The 21,456-nt window shown below is 46.3% G+C and overlaps 1 protein-coding gene and 2 pseudogenes across 1 annotated transcript in view; 1 reads left to right on the top strand and 2 right to left on the bottom strand.

The window, feature by feature from the left end:
* Nucleotides 1-1,472, bottom strand: part of PIK3CB (phosphatidylinositol-4,5-bisphosphate 3-kinase catalytic subunit beta) — a 175,649-nt gene extending 174,177 nt beyond the window's left edge. The window contains exon 1 of the mRNA XM_075546846.1: nt 1,350-1,472. The gene's annotated coding sequence lies outside the window, so the exon portion shown is untranslated. The remainder of the gene's footprint in view (nt 1-1,349) is intronic.
* A 2,546-nt stretch (nt 1,473-4,018) lies between these two features.
* On the bottom strand, nt 4,019-4,989 carry LOC142447145 (small ribosomal subunit protein uS2 pseudogene; annotated as a pseudogene).
* A 10,470-nt stretch (nt 4,990-15,459) lies between these two features.
* Nucleotides 15,460-15,937, top strand: LOC142447144 (ATP synthase F(0) complex subunit C2, mitochondrial pseudogene; annotated as a pseudogene).
* Nucleotides 15,938-21,456: the final 5,519 nt, after the last annotated feature.

Genomic DNA, 21,456 nt, shown 5'->3' with positions numbered 1-21,456 from the left:
AAATGACACCGCTGCCAGTAGAACATCCCCATGAACAGGGAAGTAAAACAGAATTGTTGATTTTGTGTATCACTTTTGCTTTGGAGAAGTAAATTCGGTTAAGGCTTAGATTTGTTCCACACCTGCCTTGGGCAACTCGGTTAAGATTCTATCCTCCTATGCTACAGTTTTCTGAAACACTTCTGCTTTTCCACTAAAACCTTACAATGTAGCTTTTGGAAGAAAAAAAAATCCCCCATGATTAATGAACTGCTGAGAATTCTGACTCGTTGGAGATGATTTTATTAGGAATCCTATTTCCAAACGGCCATTCAGTGCTTCAAAATAAGTACTCATCTAATTTAATTATGATGACTTCACCAGACAGTAACAGCCCATGATGATGTTTACAAAAGCACTTGTCACTCCCTTCAGATGTAGCAATGCGGTGGGGTGGGAGGGGGGAGGGTGCTTCATCCTCCTGGCGTGTTTATACTCTGTAACCAGTGATAAAGCTAAGTGTCACTTAAGATTATTTATTTAAAGAGCAAAGCACTTCAAGTTTGGGACCTCCCCTAAATCAACCTACATTCACTGGGTTGCATTCAGCAGCCACCCCCCACTGGGCACCTGGGGCAGGTATTCCGAGTCGCCGCGTGCTTGTGCTACCAAGAGCCCACAGCGCTCCAGGAAGGGACCCCGGGATGCTATTTACCCGCTGATGACAGGCTCCAATATTAAGAGCAACTCCAGCAGAGGTTACAGCCACCCAACAGCAGCTCGGACATAAACGTGACCCCGCACCGCAGCCAGCCACCGGCCGGCGGAGCGAGGTGCAGCCTTCCCAAGCGCTACCACTCACAAGCACTTGCGATCTACCCCTACACCACCCCAAGGGGCACGCATTCTTATCCCCCTTGGGCAAAGCAGGGCGTTTGCGGCCGAGGCCCCGGGCTCCTCGGCGGCGGCGCTGAGGTTTAAAAACACGTCCGTGGAGCCCACCCCGCAGGATTCCCGCTCCTAAAACACACTTCTGCGCGGAAAGACACCTGAGTGGCAGGCGGGTCCGGGGCGCCCGCGTCGACGCGATGGCGCGGGCGCCGCTCTCCGCAGAGGCGCCCCTCAGGAGGCGCCCCGAACGCGCCGCCAGCCCGGGACGTCCGGCCGCGCCTCAGCAAGGCGTCCCGCGGGCCGCCGGCGCGCGTCCTCGGAGCCGGCAGGAAGCGCGGCACGGGCACCGGAGCCGCCGGCCGGGACCTCCAGGAGCTCGCCGCCGGCCAGCGCGGGGCACCGGAGCCGGCCGCGACCACCCCCGCCCCTCGGCCGCCCCTCAGCCGCGCCGCATCCGGGTCCCGCGCCGCAGCACTCACCTGCCCGGCGCCCCGCCGCAGCCCGCTCCCGGATCCCGGCGCGCTGTCAGTAACCCCAGCCGCCGCGACCGCCCCGCTCGGGCGCCTCCATCGCCGCCGCTCGGTCACCTTCCGCCTGCCCGGCTCCGCACTACGCCCGCCCGCCGCCCACTGCCATGGCCCGCTCCGCCGCCGCTGCTGCCGCCGCCGCCGCACCGACCGACGGAGCACGCGCGCGCCGCCGCCGTGCCCGTGCCCGCGCGCGCGCCCGCGCCTCCCGGGCCGGCCTCCCGGCAGCCCCCGCCCCGCCCCGCCCGGCGCTGCGGCCAATCCCGAGCCCCGCGGCGCTGCGCGGCCGCCCGACCGGGCGAGCTGGCCCGGCAGGGAGCGGGCCGCAGTGCTGCCCGGCGGCGGAGCCGCACAGCCGCCTGTCTGGAGCCTCTCCCGGCGGCTCCCGAAGGGCCGCAGAGCCCCGAGGCCCCCGCCTTCGGGAGCGGCCCGCAGCCGCCTCGCGGGCGACCCCCGGCCTCGGCGTTCCCTCGCAGCCCTTCGCCCAGGTGTGCTCAGCGGCGCCGCAGACACCACACCCCCTTCCCGAGCGTGGGACCGCGGGGATGTTGCACCGCACCGTCGATGGCCGTGGAAAGGCTGAAGTTCCCCCTTCCAAGTGCAAGAATATTTTTCTGTGTGTTCATTTTTGTGATAACAGTTAACCCTTTCCTGCAGTCTCACCGTTTAACCAACCCTTTTCGTATTCTGTTCTGTCCGCTTTTATCTCAACCAAGAAATGTCACGCCCCTCATTCTTCCTGCACAGTTGAATTTTTTATTTATTATAAAACCAAATGTCGACTTACTGTAAAGCTCCTGTACGAGGAGGCTTCAAAAAATTCATGGGAAATTATATTCTCTTTTCATTCCATTCTCCCAAGAACTTTCTGAAGCTCCCGCATAATGTGATGTTAGTGTAAAATTAGTAAAACCACTGGCAAATCATTCAGTAGTCTGGGATATAATTTAGAACTATATCCTATGCAAAGCAAAGGTGGCAAAACAATTCAGTGATAAAAGAATACTTTGGTTAATAAGTAGTTTAATTGGCTCAGTTTATAAGAAATCAAAGGTAGGAGCATACTACATTCAAAAATAAACTCCAGGAGGATTAGAGCGGTAAAATATTCAAAATATTAAAAACTTAGAGGAATTTTTTTTCAAGAGTAGCAATTTAGCTTTAGTGAAGTGGAAACTTTAAGCAAGACAGGAAGGCTCATGTCTTTAAAGGAAAGATAAAGCTATTTGACTATATTAAAATATTTTTACATTTTAGCATGGCATCACAATGACAAGAAAAGTGTTTTAAAAGAACAATTGGCTTCAAATACAGCTATGCAAAACGCATGGCAATCTACATTGTAATCCTAACATAAAGAGTTTCTATAAATTATTTTTAAGACAAATAGCTCGGTTGTGTGTTTTTTTTAATACAGGCAATGCATACAAATAGGCAATTAACAGAAGAGAGGTTCATAAACATTGAAAAGGTGCCCAATGTCATTGAAAGCCCTGGAAAGGTAAATAGTCGTCAATTTACAATCACTCCAAAACCAAACCCACTTCCACCGAGTCAATTCTGAATCATAGTGACCCCATATGACAGGGTAGAACTGCCCCTGAAGGTTTCCAAGACTGTAACTCGACAGGAACAGAAAGACTCCTCTTTCTCCTGTCTGGAGTAGTTGGTGCTTTTGAACTGCTAACCTTGGGCTGGGCTTAGCAGCCCAACACTTAACCACTAAACCAGCAAGACTCCTCCCTGGAAAAGTTACCGTTTCAGAAACCCCATAAATGGTTCAGTCTTAAACCAGGAAGCCAGTTCTAGTCTGTCCAATAGGATGGTTGTGAGTCAGAATTGACTTGTGGCAGCGCATTTTGAATTTTAGATTGGCAAACATTATTGAGTTACCAATGATAATATGGGAAAACACCCTACCACAGCTCCTATGGGAGGAAGAAAAGCCACAGGCTTTCTGCTATATTTAATAAAATTTAAAATGCAAACACCTACCCATTGACTCTTCGCCATAGAAAAGGTGAACAAAATATCAGTTATAAAGATACACAAAAGGCTCCCTTTGTAGGTTGAATAGTGACCCTTCAAAAATATGGGTCCAACTGGAGTTTGTGACCTTATTTGGAAAAAGAATCCTTGAAGACACAATTAAGTTAAGGAACTAGAGATGAGATCATCTTGGATTTACAGTGGGCTCTAAATCCAGTGACAGGTGTCCTTACAAGAAAAAGCAGGAAGCTTGAAGCAGAATAGAAAGCACTGTGACTACGGAGGCAAGGATTATAGGGGTTCATCTACAGCCCAAGGACTGCTGCAGCCCCCAGGAGTTTGCAGAGGGTGGAGCACATTATCCCTCAGAACCTCTAAGAGGAACCAACCCAATTAACAACTTAAATTGGGGTATTTTATCTCCAGAACTGTGTGCAACTGTTGATTTCTGTTGTTTGTAGCCACCCAGTTTAAAGTAGTAATTTTCCCTTATAGGCCTTTGAATTATCTCGTGACAAGTAGTATATTTAGGGTCTTATTCTTTTAATCCAATAAATACCATTTTAAAGGCAAAATCAAGTTGTGACTTATTTTTTTTTTTTTTGGTAGAAACTTGTCTTTATTTGCCATCAACCTAATTTCCATGGAAGAACAGTTTAGGACCACTCAGTGGTTGTTCCTACCCGCTCGGTGGCCTGAGCGGTGGGGGCTGCGGACCAGTCTTCAGCTGCAGGCTGAGCGCTCCAGTCTTCAGTGGGGAACTGCTGGGTGGGCACGGAGAGCACCTGCACGCTCTCAGACCAGGCGGCCACCTCGGGCTGAGCGGCAGTGAACTCGGGAGCAGGCGCAGTCCATTCACCCTGAAACTCTTCCTTGGTCACAGCCTTTTCAGCAGCCGCCTGCTCTTCCTTTTCAATCTCCTCTGGGTCTCTGTAGAAGTAGAGATCAGACATGACCTCCCAGGGTGCTCGCGGGAGATGGTGCCCCGCATGCGCAGAACTTTCCGGGCCAGCATCCACCACATCAGGCCCACCGAGTGAGCTCCCTTGTTACACGGGATGGCAATGTCCACGTAGCGCAGAGGAGAATCTGTGTTACACAGAGCAATGGTGGGCAAGTTAACGTAAGAGGCCTCAGTGAGGGGCTGGTGGTCAGCCCTGGGGTCAGTCACCACTAGGAGCCGTGGCTCCCGGAAGGCTGCCTGGATCTGGTTAGTGAAGGTTCCTGGAGTGAAGCGCCCGGCGATTGGAGTAGCTCCAGTGGCGGCAGCAAACTTCAGCACGCGCGCTGGCCGGTATTCCTGGAAGATACGACGCTGACGTCGGCAGGGTTTTCAATGGCAACGATGGCGCGAGCAGCCAGCAGAAGCTTCTCCCAGGTCGTCTTCAGGTTTATGATGTAGATGCCGTCACTTTTCCTTTTGTAGATGTACTGTTCCATCTGGAAGTCAAGGTTGGTGCCACCTAAATGGGTTCCTGCAGCCAGGAACTTGGGGACATCCTCCTCCTTCATCTGCAGGACGTCAAGGGCTCCGGACATTGTTAAAAGTTTCCCTTTAAGTTACGACGGGAACCAGGACAACGCCGTATGGACCCTGCTCTGGGTAGCGTGGAAAAAAGGTGACTAATGTTTTACACAAAATTTTACATAAAGTTGTGGACATAAAGGAGAGTTTGGCTGTCCATTTTAGAATGGCCCCAAATTCTCTGAACTCTCATCAACCTCTGAGTTATACTCTCAAGATTCAATCTCTTGGTGTACCTGCCCTCCACCCCCACTTTCCTTCTTTCCAAATACATCTGAATATTTCCTCCCAATAAAGCGGATGCATTGCCATGGAGGAGATGCCAATTCAGAGAGACCCTATAGGACTGGGTAGAACAGTGCCTGTGAGTTTCCAAGACTGTAACTCTTAACAGAAGCAGAAAGCCCAATTTTTTCTCTAGACTTACAGAATGTTTTCCCTTTTTATAACTTGAATGCTTTCTATTTTATTGTATAAATAATAATTCACATGGTTTGATATCTAGAATGTACAATAGAATATGTAGTAAAGATCTTACCTTTCTCTCCAGCGAGGTAGCTTCCCTTTTAAAATATTGCAATATCTCAAGCCTCCTTCAGGCTTATTGTATGCAAATACAGATATATTGCCCCACTTAATTTTCAGTTATTTGGAGAGACTACATCCTGTATTAGAGCTTTAATCCTGAGCTCTAGGTTTGTGAAAGACTACCATTTACAATGGAACCCCAAATCCATTTTGAGATGACAGATAGATTCAGCCTCTATTAAGCTCTTTCTGCCCAGTGACCAAACCAAAAAACCAAGCTCCCTGCCATCTAGCCAATTCCAACTCATAGTGACCCTATAGGATAGAGTAGAACTACCTCTGTGGGTGTGATAGTTACATAATCTGTTGTCAGTTTAAAACTATTAAGAGTGAAGGGGTGGCGTTTAGCCTGTCAATTGGTCGCAGTTTGATGACCTCATTTGGTGGTACTAAGTAGATAAATAACTCGCTCTAGGTGGGACAGACATACTCTCTCCCTCCGAGACATTCCTGTTGACAAGTCACATGAAGCTACACTGAGAGCGCCCGAGCCCTGGAGCTGGAGGAGACACATGGAGACCCACACCAGTGCTGAGATGCTTCTACCATCACTGGATCCCCAAGACTTTCTACCCACTGGCCTATGTAGTCAGTGTCACTGCATGTGTTGTGTGAGTCTGAAGAGGAGGTTATAGATTGGTATCAGACCTATGGACTAATATCGGACCTATGGACTAATATCGGACCTATGGACTTGATCTGGATAGGGCTGAGATGTTTTCTTAATATACAATTACTTTTTTATATAAAACTCTTTCTTATACACATATGAGTTTCTCCCTGGATTTGTTTCTCTAGTCTACCCAGACTAACACAATGAGTTCTGACTCTATATATATTTTTTAATTGGGGTAGAAAGCCTCACCTTTCTTTCCTGGAGCTGGTTGGTGGTTTTGAAGAGTGAAACCTTGTGGTTAACCATAACCTCCTGTGGCACTAGAGCTGAGTGGCTGAACTAGCAACGTAAAATGCTTTGCCCTCAGGCAGAGTGTCCACCCACTCCCCTGACCAGCCTAGTGAGGAGCAGTCTAGTCCTCAAGACCTTGCCAGAGTATGCCCTTCCTTGATGGGAACTGGGGCACTTAGGTTGCATGTTCATGCCCTGGCCAAGATGGTTGGAGGACCCTGACCAATCCTATAACCTTTTCTAATCTGCAATAAGTATTTACTCCCATCATGGTCCCTTTCCCATTTCTGTAGTCCCATTTCCAACTGTGATGGCCTGATCTGCTGGCAACGTAACTTTTAAAGGGGCTTCCTTTGTTTTCCATGTGACTGAGCTGTTGTGGATCCCTTAGGCCCCATTATGGTCTCATTCTTACGGTCTCCCTCCACCAGATGATTTGTTTTGTCTGAACTTTGTCCCATTCAAGATTTAACAAGGGGGTCTCTGTAAATTATATTTGAACTTGGGGTCTCCTTCCTGCCCTAAAATAATGCACAACAAAATATATACCAATTCAATCATTTGTACATGTACAATTTGCTAACATTCATTATATTTCTGAAATTATATAACCATTCTCCCTGTCCTTTTCCAATTCCAAATTTCCACCATACACATAAGTTCACTGCCCTTTAAACTTTTCATCTAACCTTCCAAGTTCCTGTGTCAATCTGATCACAGATAGATTACTCTTTAAAAGAGCACAATGTCCAAAGCAGATCTTCTTAAAGCCATTGGTTGGCTTTAAAAAGGCTTTCCAAAAATCAAACCTGCTGCCATGAAGTTCATGCCAACTCATAGTGACCTGCTATAGGCTTCTGAGACTGTAACTGTTTACAGGAGTAGAAAGGTCCACCTTTCTCCTGCAGAGTGGCTGGTGGTTTTGAACTGCTGACCTTGTGGATCGCAGCCCAACATGCAACCAACTACACCAACAGCACCCCTCAAAAGGACTTTAGGAGATGTTTTTGGCTTAAGGTTTAAGGATCTCCACTTTTTACTTTCTTCCCCACCCCTTCTTTTCATCCAATTGATATTTGATTCATACTATTTCATACCTTGGTTTTACACATAAGCTAGCTCTTTTTCATAACAGTTAATACAGTGCTTCTACATTTCTCTTAGAGTATAGTACATGTACAAACATGTGGACATATCATATCACTTTTACAAAAGGAGCACACCTGTATAACCAGTTCACAGATCGAAAAAGAGAACCTGATGACATCGCAATCTCCCACTTGTAACCCCTCCGAGTCACCGACTCTGTCCGCAACTTGTAATATCAGAACCTAGTTTTGAACCTTAATTAACTGAATTCATACAATATGAGTTCTTTTTATGTCTGACTTCTTTTGCCAGACATTGGTCCTAGACTCTTGGCAATATTCCTATACAACTGTGTGTAGCAATACCTTGTTCATTTTCAGTTGTTAGGTATCATTGTGTCATTTTTTTCATTCTCATTGTTTTATAGTATATCATTACATCTATAGTTCCAATGGAGCCCTGGTGTCAGAGTGTTTATGCATTGGGCTGCTAACCCCAAAATAGGCAGTTCAAAACTACCAGTCGCTCCATGGGAGAAAGGCAGGGCTTTCTGCTCCAGTAAAGAGTTACAATCTCAGAAACTCACGGAGCAGTTCTACCCTGTCCTATAGGGTCACGACAAATCGACATGGACTTGAGGGTAGTAAGTGAGTTTTTTTAATTCTATTCTCTACTGTATCATGTTTCCCTTTAGGAATAATTATTATCTATTTATTTGGTCCCTTATAAATGTTAAGATTGTTTCCAATGGTTTGATAAGTAAACAATGCTCCAATGAACTGTCTTAAATGTTATTTTGCACATAAGTATAACCACAGAGTAAACTCCTAGATGTTGCATTACTTGGTCAAAGAGTATGAGTCAAGGAGTATTTGTAATTTTGAAGGATATTGCCAAATTACTCTTGATGTCGATGGTACACGTTGCACTCCTGCATTTAACATTTGAGTTCTCGCTTTCTTGGAATGGTTGAGCTTGGAGACTTAAAAAAAATATCGCACAGCCTCTCACTTTACACAAACCACAATAAAAGTACGGTAAAACTATTTGCATAGAGACTGAAGTCATCATCTCCAAGCTCTTAAAGGGGTAGGTTTGGCTGCTGGTCTCCCATATCAGAGAGAGCCAGCAAAGCCTCAGACATCCTGTCCTGCCCACAGATAGTGGCACGGTCAGTCCCTTTCACTACCCTTCTTCTCCCAACTGCCTGCAGAAACCTGCCAGTCTTTGGGTTAGCAGGCCAATGCCTTCCTCACAGCACCACCGGGTTCCTTGAGGGTGTCAAAAGGGAGGTACAAAGACACAGATTCTTGGATTTTCTCCAGCCAAGAGTGCCCGATTAATGGCAATTATGACTACTGACAAACTTCTACATATAGAATGCTGTCTCTAGAAGCATCATCTGGACAGGTGGGGTCAAATTTCCAGCTTCTATTGGTTTATTAGTCTACTGCTTCCTCATATCTGGCATATAGTAGAAACCTGGCTAAAAAAAAATCTTTTTAATTGACCCAGAAAGGTAAAGGGGCTTGATCAAGGTCACAGGGTCAGCTGGTATCCAAAATTCTAAGCTCTTTAATTTGGCTGAAATCCCTACAAGTCATTCCTCATGACCCCCTGAAATGACCTCACCATGCTCCTTGGATTCCCAAATATTTTTGTGCCAACCTTCCCAAGCTCAATAAGAACATGGAGGAACTATTCTCAGACTCAAGAGGCTGGTAGCACCTGGGGGAATTTCTGAGAAGAGTCAGGAAGCATTTTTGTAGAAGCTGTAGGAATGACACATCCTGCCTGCTGATAGCTCTTCCTCCTTCCTCCCTAGGGAGTGTCTAAGTGGACTTAAAATTTGTGAGGATCCTGAACCAGGTTATTTTTTAATCTTTCCTTCCCTACCCTACCCCACATCTGTTTATCTTGGCCAAGCTTTTCCCAAGGTCTCAGCCTCAAATTCACTTTCCTGTGAAGCTTTCTACTCCTGTAAAGAGTTACAGACTCTCCCAGCCCCCACCCCACTATCATGACTCCAGTTCTACCTTACAAATCTGGCTGGACCAGAGCATGTACACTGGTACAGATAGGAGTTCTGGACACATGGAATTGAGGACCGATAAACCCCTTAGGAACAGTAATGGGAGTAGCAATACCACAAGGGTAGGGGGAAGGTGAGGGGAGAAAGGGAAAACCGATTGCAATGATCTCCATATAACCACCACCCCCTTGGAGGGGTCACAGGGGGGCATGAACAACAAGAACGGGTGAAGAGAGACAGCAGATGCTGTGCAATATGAAAATAATAATAATTTATAATTTTTCAAGTGTTCATGAGGGTGGCAGGGTTGGGGAAGGAGGGGGGTTAAAGGAGCTGATACCAAGGGCTCAAGTAGAAAGAAAATGATGATGGCAACATATGTACAAATGCGCTTGATGCAATTGATGTAGGGATTGTTATAAGAGCTGTAAGAGCCCCCAGTAAATTGATTTACAAAAAAATAGAGCATTTCAAACTTGGAAACTGAGAGGTAGTTCTACCCTGTCCTATGTAAGGTTGCTATGGGTCAGAATCAACTCTATAGCAATGACGCATTGGTTTTTGGAGTCAACCTTGAGATTCTTACTTCAGTCTTGCAGGCAGTCGCTGGCTCTCCTGCGGTTTCTGCAGCTGCAGTAGTCCACAAGTAATCTGAGGGTTGCAATGATCTCTTGGTTCCCTCTACATCATCAAGTGCAATAAAAATGTACCAATTAGTTTTAAGCAAAGGCATTCTTTTAAGAACCAATTTCTCTGCTCAACTCATATTTTTAGCTATGCTGTTTAGGAAGGTATAGTGTTATGGTGTAGTTTTTTATGTTGGGTAGCTAGAGCAGGGACCAGGGGTGTCTACTGGGCATGCTCCAAATTCAGGCCCTTGAGTCAGGGAGGGGGTACACCTGGGTGGGGCCCAACCAGGCCAGGTGAGCTTAATTCAGTCAATGGGGTCAACCAGTAATGTCGACCAGGCCTCCCAGGAGAAGGCACTAAGGCACTAAAGGCCATAACTGAGTCGGTCTCTCCCTCTCCCTCTCCCTCTCCCTCTCCCTCTCCCTCTCCCTCTCCCTCTCCCTCTCCCTCTCCCTCTCCCTCTCCCTCTCCCTCTCCCTCTCCCTCTCCCTCTCCCTCTCCCTCTCCCTCTCCCTCTCCCTCTCCCTCTCCCTCTCCCTCTCCCTCTCCCTCTCCCTCTCCCTCTCCCTCTCCCTCTCCCTCTCCCTCTCCCTCTCCCTCTCCCTCTCCCTCTCCCTCTCCCTCTCCCTCTCCCTGCTCAGGCCACCACGTGTGGGTGTGTAGTCCTGTGAGTTGCCCATGTTCTGTGCCTATAAAACCCGAAACTTCTGTCCTTCATAAAAACCCACTTGGATCACCAACCAGGCTTCGACATGAATTCTGTCTCCTGTGATGCCAAGGACTGAGGTATTTCCCACCCAAGAAACCTAACAGTTATGCTGTGATCCACCTGGTTGGCAGTTCAATACCACCAGCAGCTCTGAGGGAGAATGACTGGTTTTTCTGCTCCCATAGACAGTTCCAGTCTCGGAAACTCACAGGGGTTCACTGTGAGTCAGCATTGACTCGATGGCAGTGAGTTTGGGTTTTATTTTTTTGGTTTTAGGAAGAGGGTTCAGAGTTCATATACCAGGGTGCCTACCTGCACAGAGATTGTTTCTGAAGAGGAGGAGGACTCCAGGCCCTAGGATTCAAGGGGGACCAGACATAAGGTGCCCTGAAAGCAAACTCAGATATGGTCAAACTTTGACAGGAAAATTGGTAAACCACACAGAGAAAAAGAGAGGTTGGTTAAATGCATCATCTCCTAGCTGTTTTGTGTGATAGCGTGCACTCTTAAACGAATGAGATAGTTCTGTCTGAATCCTTCTGGAAGGATCTCCAAAATATAGTTTTTAATGAAATAGGCAAGATACAGAAGAGTAAAAAGTAAGCTATACGTGAACATGCGTACATGATCATCAAAAAGAAACCGAAAGACTGGTTGCCTCCAAGGCGGAGGATCAAAGGCTCGGAAGCGAGCAGAAGGGAACAATAATGGATTTGTTCTGGTGTTCATCCGTTCGCCAGCTTCCTGGGTGACATAACAGCTAACTATTTGACGACTAGCTAAAAAGGTGGCAGCTGGAATACACCCAGAGGTGCCTTGTGTTTGAGGGTACAAAGGAGACCCCAAATTTCAAATATAATTTACTAAATCTTAAACAGGACAAAGACATGCCATCCAGAATAGGGGAGGGAGACTATTAGCATGAGGTCATATTGATGTCTCAGGGTTATCTGAGCTTCACAGACTTGAAAGGACACGGTGGCAGATCCAAACATCACAGTTCCAGGTGGGACTACAGAAGCAAGAATACGACAAGGATTGGGACCAGTGTTAAACAGGACAGCTTACAAGATTGGTCCAGGGTCTAGCAACCAAGGCAGTTGGGTCATGACGCATGACTGTGCAGCCCAGAACGGCAGCCTCTATTCATGGATACACTTAGGCAAGTCTCTAAGCCCCACAATGGGCTGCCTAAGGGGTAATCCACTTTCCAATGCACTCTGTCTGGTGGCAAGGGAATGGTTTGAAGGAATTCACTGGAAGCTTAACCCACGTGGGGACTGTGCAACTAGAATTTGGGCTTTCACTGTTATCCACAGACTTCTGCAAATTCTGAATTCTCAGAATTTCAGTTGAAAGGCAGGCTTGATGATCTACTTCCGATGGGTCACTATGGTGCACACAGCAGGTCACTGTGCATACGCACAGGAATTAGTTCAACAATAGCCAACAACATTCTCCCTTATGTTACTTGACATTTGCTTTATGCCCACATCTTTTCTATTAAATATCTCTTTCTCTTCTCTCTCTCTCTCTCTCTCTCTCTCTCTCTCTCTCTCTCTCTCTCTCTCTCTCACACAGCACACACACACACACCCCACTGGTATTTTAAAAAGTACGTGAAAAATTCCATTCTCTTTTGATTCCTTGTTCCACTAACTTTGGGGAGCCCCCTTGTAGGCATGCATGACACCATTTGCAAAGGACTACACTTTAGCCAAAGATAGGATTACCACTGAGGAAGGAGAGACAGAAGGCAAGAGAGGAAGGGTGGAGCCTAGGGGCACTTGAGGGACAGGAAATAGGTGAAGGACTAGCTTTGAAAAACAAAAACAAAAACACAAGCAGGCTGGTCACACTGTGTTTTAATCCCATGAAGTCTTCAATCCCATGAAGGTGTGATTACAGGAGGTGCCATTCCCTAAAGAAATATAAGCTGAATTTTGAAACCCAGAAGAAAAACCAATTAGCGCTGGTATGTGAAGTTCGTTAGATCAAAGATTGTAGCCTTGGTTCCCAAGGGGGCTGGGTGTGATGCTGCCCTGTGGAATGTGAGCTATTTATCAACTAAGATGCTTGCTGTTGTGGACAAGCTACCTTGAACTCCAATTTAACCTATTTCTATCATTAAGGAAGATAATGTAATCAAGTTCACGTTTTACATAATCAAGAGTTTTCTGGCCCATTAATAAGAGCTCAAGGCAGATGTGTACCAAGCTCTCAGGCCAATGGCAGTTTCACCCTGATTCATAACTGAATTTTCAACGAACATTTATGTTCATATCCTTAGCAGTTCACAAGGTCCTATGTTTGCAAAAGAAAGCCCTAAATTCCAAGAGAACATCTTTACTAGAAATTGGTCTCCCTCCCAGGCCTTTTCCTGAAGAAAAACAGCAAGCACAGAGTTGACATCACTGAACGTCAGTTGCTCCTTAGCCATGTCTTGATTTCAAAGTGCAGTACGGAGGCGGCTTCAAGAGCCAGTTGATGGTCAATCACACAAGCTCACAGGTTTAGAGCAGTCTTGAAATACCTATGCAAATGAATGGGGAAGTTTTCAGGTACAGGTCAGGGCTCCACCACCAAAAACCTGGATTGCTCAATCTGAGAAGGGTGGGGACATGCCCCAAATGTGAGCTAACTTCCCTACCTTCAATTCCCAGATTGGTCAAGGGGTAGATAAAGATCGTTCCTCTTCCAAATTCAAGCTTTACACAATCTGAGAGTTCAGCCAGGAAGTAGCTAAGGGTCTCCACCAAAGCTACCGAGAGAAATTTATGCGAGGCTGTATTTCTCAAACTTCTGAAAGGCAAGTGCCTGTTGAGAATATTCACTCTCATTTACTCAGCAGTGTTCCCTGGGCGGTGCTGGAAGGGAGGATGGAGATAGGAGGGTGAACAACAACATGATGCCTGCAGTTTATAACACAGAGAAAGCAGCAATCATTAATGAAGTCATTACATGATTAAATGCAAATTACAACACAACTGTGCTAAGAGCCATAAAAGGAGGGGACATCTGATGTTGTGAAAGCAGATAATAGGGGCCACTGCCTGAGTCAAGAGTGAGAGCGAGGATTCCCTAACAAAGACACTAACTGGCCTCAGTGTGAAAGAAGGGTCAGGGGTAAGAATGAGGCTTCACAGTGTGGCAGAGACAAGCTTTCCCCAAAGTTCTGTGGCAGGAGAGTGACGGCTCAGTGACGAGCCGAAATGGCCAGTATGGTTGGCTGCTTGCCACAGAAACAAGCAAGTACATGAAGCCTGGGCAGGAGAGTCCTAATTCTGGCCTTTCACTACTCCAGACAAAGTCATTGAGCATTGGTGATGGCATGTCAGACTGTGACTACAACCACGCTTGGATGTCTGAGATCCACTGCGGCCCCACCAACAGTAGTTGTCCAATCAGTGGGTCCTTGTCCTACTTTAGTAGCCAATTGAAATAAGGTGGACACTGCGTGGAAAAGAAACCAAAAGGATGTTATTGTTCATGTAGATAAGGAGTCTCATGACCAAAATACCTGGGGCTCCCTGGATTAGGGACACCTGGATCTCTTATCCTTTAGACATCTGCCACGGACCCTCCCCTCCCTCCAGCCCATCTCTGTCCATGAACAAGATCTAGCTGTTGAGTCATGTTCTCCCTGATGTTATCCAGATCCACCCGTTGCTTAGAAAATATGCTTCGGAGGGTGGAGGTTCAGATACTGTTTCTTTGCGGTGGTTCCTGGATCCAGGGATAACTGAAGGACACTGAAGTATGGCCTGCTCCTGCTCTCAGTCCAGCTGGAAGGAACCTCACCCATTCTTTGCTGAAGGGTCTTGGGGTGGAATGCTGATGACCAGGATTGAGCAAATGGAGGATTCAGGTCATAGAAGAATGGGTCCCAGAGGAATATAGCAAGTAGGGAGCCATAAAAAGAGGGATATTGGTTGAAGGGTTTCAAAGTGACAGCTGCCATGGGGAAGAAAAAGTTGCCAAGGGGTTGAATTAGAGTTTAAAATTTGAGCATTCCAGTTTCCTGCCAGCCCCAAATCTATTTGCAGGGTCCCTGAATAGATAAAGCTTCCTTTGAGTTCTTTCTGTTCATTAATCTAGGATGCAGATAATCCTGGAAATTAGTCTACCTCCTTCTCTCTCCAGCCAGCCTAGTGAGGAGCAGTCTCTTTCTTAGGGATTTGCTTGGGCGGATCCTTGGTGGACAGGGGTCTCAATGTGGTGAGTCGTGTCCTAACAGATGTGCCCTGACCCCCTTATTTGGAAAGCCCTGGACCCATCTTGTAAGCCTTTCTATCTAACAATGCATGGGTCTCAATTGTGGCTGGTTCCTGCACCCGTCACAGTCCCACCTGTACCTGTCAGGCACTGACCTGCCACCAATCATGAATTTGGAACATTACCCTTTGTTCCATATTCTATTTAGCTTCTTGATTGGGAATCCTGGGACGCCATTTTGACGTCATGCTAATATTCTCTCGTATCCGGATGACGTATCTATCTTTATTGCTTTTAAGACTTAATAAATGTTCTCCTTAAATTGTATTTGAGGCCTCTCTATCTTCTCTATACTAGGAGCAGCTCGCCTACTACTGCCCTCGTCCCCTAAAAATGGACGCCTGCGCCAAATTCGCCTCCACCCCTTCCCTGGTCAGGAGCACCTCCCAGCGGCTGAGCCCACCACTGACTGTGCTGGTGCAGAAACGCCCGAGACACTGACAGACAGACGAGGGCTTCAGCAGCTTGACAGCCCCATGTTCCCTGACCTCACTTATCCCTGGTCGCAGCTTCCAAACCAGCACTGTCTCAAGGGACATTGGCACAGCGGCCAAGTTCACTGGGGCTGGGGCTGGGGCTACCACAGTTGGAGTGGCCGGCTCTGGAGCCGGCACTGGGACTGGGTTTGGGAGTCTCATCGTTGGTGATGCCAGGGACCCTTCTCTGAAGCTGCAGCTCTTCTCCTACGCCAGCCGGGGCTTCGCCCTCTCAGAGGCCGTGGGGCTTTTCTGCCTGATGGTGGCCTTCCTCATCCTCTTCGCCATGTGAAGGAGCCTGCTTCACCTCCCAGAGTTCTCTGTCCCACTTCTCGTCTGCCCTATATGTTGCTTTCCCTGCACCTCCCCAGGCAGCCCGGGGAAAGAAATTGACTTAGGTTTGACAGAGGGAAGTCAAATAAATGCTGTATTAATAAATGAATGAATGAATAAAACTGTATTAGAGATTGGGGTCCCTTTTATATCCTAAAGCAAGGTTAAAGAGCAAGTCTTTTGTGAGAGTTTACAGACTGCAATTATGTCATGCCACAATTCCCACCCCCCAAGGATTTTCCCTTGGACAACATTGCTGTCAACAAGAATGTTGGCAGAAACTGTACCCTGAAATCTTAGGTCCGGTAGTGTTAGAGGGGGCAAAAGGGTTAGCCTGCTGCTAATAAAAACAAGCCTCCTGGAATTTACGGAATACCCACGGAAATGTTTCAGAAAGCTGGGGGCAAAAAAAAAAAAAAAAAAAAAAGCCCTGGACGCACTCATTAATCTATGCTGGAAATTTGGAAGACAGTTACCTGGCCAACTGACTGGAAGAGACCCATGTATCTATCTTTGTGGCCATTCCAAAGAAAGGTGACGCAACAGAATGCTTAAACTATAAAATGATTGATATCGCACACAAGTAAAATTTTACCTAAGCTCCTCCCACAATGGTCGCAAGAGCATGTTGACAGGGAACAGCCAGAAGTTCAGGCTGGATTCAGAAGAGGATGTGGAGCAAGAGAAAACATGGCTCGTGTCAGATGGATCTTGGCTGGAAGCAGAGAAAACCGAAAGATGTTTCCTTGGGTTTCATTGACCGTGCAAAGGCATTCGACTGTGTGGACCACAATAAACTGTGCATGACCTTGAGAAGAATGAGAATCCCAGGAAACTTCACTGTGCTCCTTGGACACTTGCACATGGATCAAGAAGAAGTTCATTAAACAGAACAAGGGAATACTGCATGGTTTAAAATCAGGAGAGGCTTGTGTCAGGCATTATATCCTCTCACCATTATATCCTCTCACCACACTTGTTAATCTATATGCTGAGAAAATCGGCAAAGAATCCAGATGATATGAAGAAGAGCATCAGGATTGGAGGAAGGCTTATCAACAAACTGCTGTATGCAGATGGTACATCTTTACTTGCTGAAAGTGAGGAGGACTTGAAGCACTTGCTGAACATCAAGGATTATAGTCTTCAGCATGGGTTACCATTCAGTATAAGGAAGACCAAAGTCCCCACAACTGAACCAATAGGAGACATCATGATAAACAGAAAAAGGGGTTGAAGTTGTCAAGGATTTTGTCTTGCTTAGATCCATAATCAATGTTCACGGAAACAGCAGTCAAGAGATCAAAAGATGTATTGTGCTGGGTAAATCTGCTGCAGAACACCTCTTTAGAGTGTTGAAGAACAATGATGTTACTCTGAGGACCACGGTGCACATGACCTAAGCCATGGCATTTGCCATTGCATCATATGCATGTGAACTTAGACACTGAATGAGGAAGGCCATAGAAGAGCAGATACATCGAATTGTGGTGCTGCCGAAGACTATTGACAGTACCATGGACTGCTCAAGGACAAACCGATCTGTATCAGAAGAAATGAGGCCAGAGTGCTCCTTAGAGGCAAGGATGGCAAGACGTCATCTTACATACTTTGGCCAGTCCCTGGAGAAGGATGTCACATTTGGTAAGGTGGAGAAGCAGTGAAAAAGAGGAGGTCCACAAAGAAGTGGATGGTCTCAGTGGCTTCATCGGTGGTTCAGGCACAGGAACAATTGTGAGGATGGTGCATGACCCTACAGTGTTTCATTCGGTTGTATGTGAGGTCATGATGAGTCCAAGTGTCCTCAATGGCACGCAACAACAACTAGCCAGAGCAGAAGGAGCAATCTGCCCTCTGGGACGTCCCTGGGTAGGTCCTCAATGGAAACTGGGAAAGTCTAAGACCCTATGGTCATGAGTTATAGGTGATTGGAAGGCCCCAGAATCAATCCAGTAAGCCTTTCTAATCTGTGATCGTCTCCGTGTCTCAATAATGGCCCCATGCTCGCTTATGTGGTCCTGCCTGAGACAGTGAAGAATTGGTCTGCCACCAATCACAATTTTGTGGCAGATTTCATCCGTTTCTACGTTCTATAATTAGCAACATGGCCACACAGTCTTTAGACCCCGTTATGACCTCATGCTGATAGTCTCCTTCATCTAAATGATTTCTCCTGCTTTTGTCTTTCTCCAGTTTAATAAAGCAGTCTCTATAAAACATATTTGAATCTGAGGATTTTCCCCCTCCCCAGAACAGCACACCCAAAACCAAACCCAGTGAGTCAATTCTGACTCAGTAACCTGAGGGACAAATGAGAACTGCCCCTTTGAGTTTCCAAGACTCAAATCTTCACAGGGGCAGCTGATGGATTTGCAAAGTGTAACCCATTACACCACCTGGGCTCCTGGAACAGCACAAGCCAGGCAAAAACAAGAGGCACTTTCAGAAGCTGTGGTTTTAGATCTTTTTGTCTTTAATCAGTGCAAATACCAACAATAAACAGCATGCAGAAAAAGTGTGCAGAAAGGATGACATGAAACAGCCACTCACTAATATTTCCAGTTCTCATGCCCACGAGTACTTGTGATAACTGTACTTTCCTGTTCCCGTGGAGTTACACTCCTTGCATGGCACATACAGTTAAGCACTCAACTACTCACAAAAAAGGGTCCAGAGTTTGAGCCCAGCCAGAAGCACTTAGGAATACAGTTTAGCAATCTGCTTTCAAAATATCACAGATGTGAAAACCTTATGGAACAATTCTACTCTGCAAAACAGGGAATAACCATTCGTCAGAATCAACTCAACATTTTGGGGGGCAGGGGGGTGTTCCCTTGAAGTTAGATGAGCCATGAAACTTGTTCTGCCTTATCCCAACAATGCTACCAGAAGTGGTACCTCCCCCTCCCCCCAGGGGGTTCGAACAGCAGAAACATGGGTGAAGGGAGACAGCAGACCATGGAAGATATGAAAATAATAATTTATAATTTATCAAGGGTTCATGGGAGTGGGAAGGTGGGGGAGGAAGGGAAAAAAGAAGAGCTGATAAGGGTTCAAGTAGAAAGATTGTTTTGAAAATGATAACTGCCAACTTATGCCAAGAAATGTGCTTAATACAATTGGTGTATGGATTGTTATAAGAGCTGTAAGAGACCACAAGAAAATGATTTAAGAAAAGAAAAAAAGTGTCCCACTCCTAGCCAGTCCTGGGGCTTTGGGGCTGGGCTCAAGGGGGCATGCCTACACAGTAGGGGATGCTGGGCCCCTCTAGGGTTTCCCGTATGGACTGCAATAAATTTCTTCCCTTTTGCTTAAAAAAAAAAGAAGTGGTACCTTTAAAAAATAGTTGTATTGACATACAATTCACATATTAAGTAATTCAGTAGTTCAATCATACTAAGAGCTGTACAATCATCATCGCAATCAATTTTAGAACATTTCCTTATGTATTATAGTCATTATTAGCTCCCCACTTCCCCCAACCTCCTGCCATGCCCCCAAGAAGCCATTAATCCAGTTACTGTCTCTAGAGATTTACCTATTGTGGATTTCATATACCCAAAACAAAACAAAAAGAAAACTCAGCAACAATAACAAAATAAAACAGAAAAACTTTAATCAAAAGTAAGTAGAAAATATATATTTTAAATGAAAAAGGGGCATAGGGAAGAAAAAGCTACTGTATACACAAAGGGAGCTAAAATGATAAGGTGTTAAATTTAACCTAATTGCATCTGGAATAATACACTTTCCAATGGATCCTATATGATTGTAAGGCTATTTACAATCCATGGCCGATGGTCAGGAATTCACTGGACCCTTAATCCACGTGTATTTCCCCTTCATTTTATTTTATTATTTTTTAACTGAAACAAATTTGAAATGGATGCAAAGGAAGATAAAATGATAAGATGTTACATTTTAGCCCATCTGCATCGGCCATAATGGACGTTCCAATATTCTCTGTCTGATAACAAGGCCATTCCCATCCCTGGACTGTGGTCAGAGGGGATTCACCGGAGGCTTCATCCAAGTATGGATCCTGCAAATGGATTCTGAGCTTCCATGGTCATCTATAGCTTTCTGCATAAAGCTTAGATACACTCCTTCCTTTGGGTTTGGGTTTCATTTACAATCCTTGGATCACACGGACTGGTGTGCTTCTTCCATGTGAATGTCGGTGATGATTCACTTAGAAGATTGCTTGTTTGACGACAAGCCATGAAGACCACAGACATTATTCTTTCTGATAGTTGGACACTGTCTGTTGGTTGTTGTTTTTTCCCCACTCCACTTTGCTATAGCACTCATATCTTCAGCGCTCAGAGGGCAAGCATGAAGCAGGACCATGTCATGAGGAATGATTGCCCTTAAGTAACTGTTATCTTCCAGTGGAAGCATCCAGGAGGTGGGGGCTGATCTTCAGGTCCTCTCTTCCCCAGAGGTAGACATGAAGTGGCCACAAGAAAGAAGCTTCTGCATCGCTGAGCCAACACATGGAGGACAATGACATCAGAGTACTCCAAGAGCTGGAGCACTTCTGCACCAACAAGAAAGAAACCTTTGTTGTGTTATGAGTCATTTGTGGTTGCTGCAGACCTAGCCCATCTCACTGGTATCGTCCCAGGCTTGAGAAACTCCATGAAGAAAACATATATCCTCGTGAAGAAAGCTGATGGTGTCCGGCTATCAAAAGAGATAGTGTCTGAGGTCTTAAAGGCTTGAAGGTGAACAAGCGGCCATCTAGCTCAGAAGCAACAAAGCCCACATGGAAGAACACACCAGCCTGTGTGATCATGAGGTGTCAAAGGGATCAGGTATAAGGCATCATACAAAAAAAATACCATAGTAAATGAAGGAGGAAGTGCAGAGTGGAGACTCAAAGCCCATTTGTCGGTCAATGGAGTTCCCCTCACAGAGCGGTCTAGGGGAGGAGATGAGTCAGCCAGGGTGCGATGTAGCACCGATGAAGAATACAGCTTTCCTCCAGTTCCTAAACGCTTCCTCCGCCCCCACCCCTCACTATCATGATCCCGAATTCTACCTTGCAAGTCTGGATAGAGCAGAGGTTGTACACTGGTGCAGATAGGAGCTGGAGGCACAGGGAATCCAGGGTGGATGATACCTTCAGGACCAGGGGCGTAAGGGGCGATACTGGGAGAGTAGAGGGTGAATGGGTTGGAAAGGGGGAACCGATTACAAGGATCTACATGTGACCCCCTCCCTGGGGGACAGACAACAGAAAAGGGGGTGAAGGGAGATGCCGGATAGGGCAAGATATGACAAAATAATAATTTATAAATTATCAAGGGCTCATGAGGGAGGGGGGAGCTGGGAGGGAGGGGAAAAAAGAGGACCTGATGCAAACGGCTTAAGTGGAGAGCAAATGCTGTGAAAATGATGAGGGCAAAGAATGTACGGATGTGCTTTATACAATTGGTGTATGTATATGTATGGATTGTGATAAGAGTTGTATGTGCCCCTAATAAAACGTTAAATAAAAACC

This window comes from Tenrec ecaudatus, chromosome 4 (genome assembly GCF_050624435.1).
Source record: "Tenrec ecaudatus isolate mTenEca1 chromosome 4, mTenEca1.hap1, whole genome shotgun sequence".
NCBI lineage: Eukaryota > Metazoa > Chordata > Mammalia > Afrosoricida > Tenrecidae > Tenrec > Tenrec ecaudatus.
The sequence above is the reverse complement of the archived record's forward strand: the minus strand, read 5'-3'. Positions and strand labels throughout refer to the sequence as shown.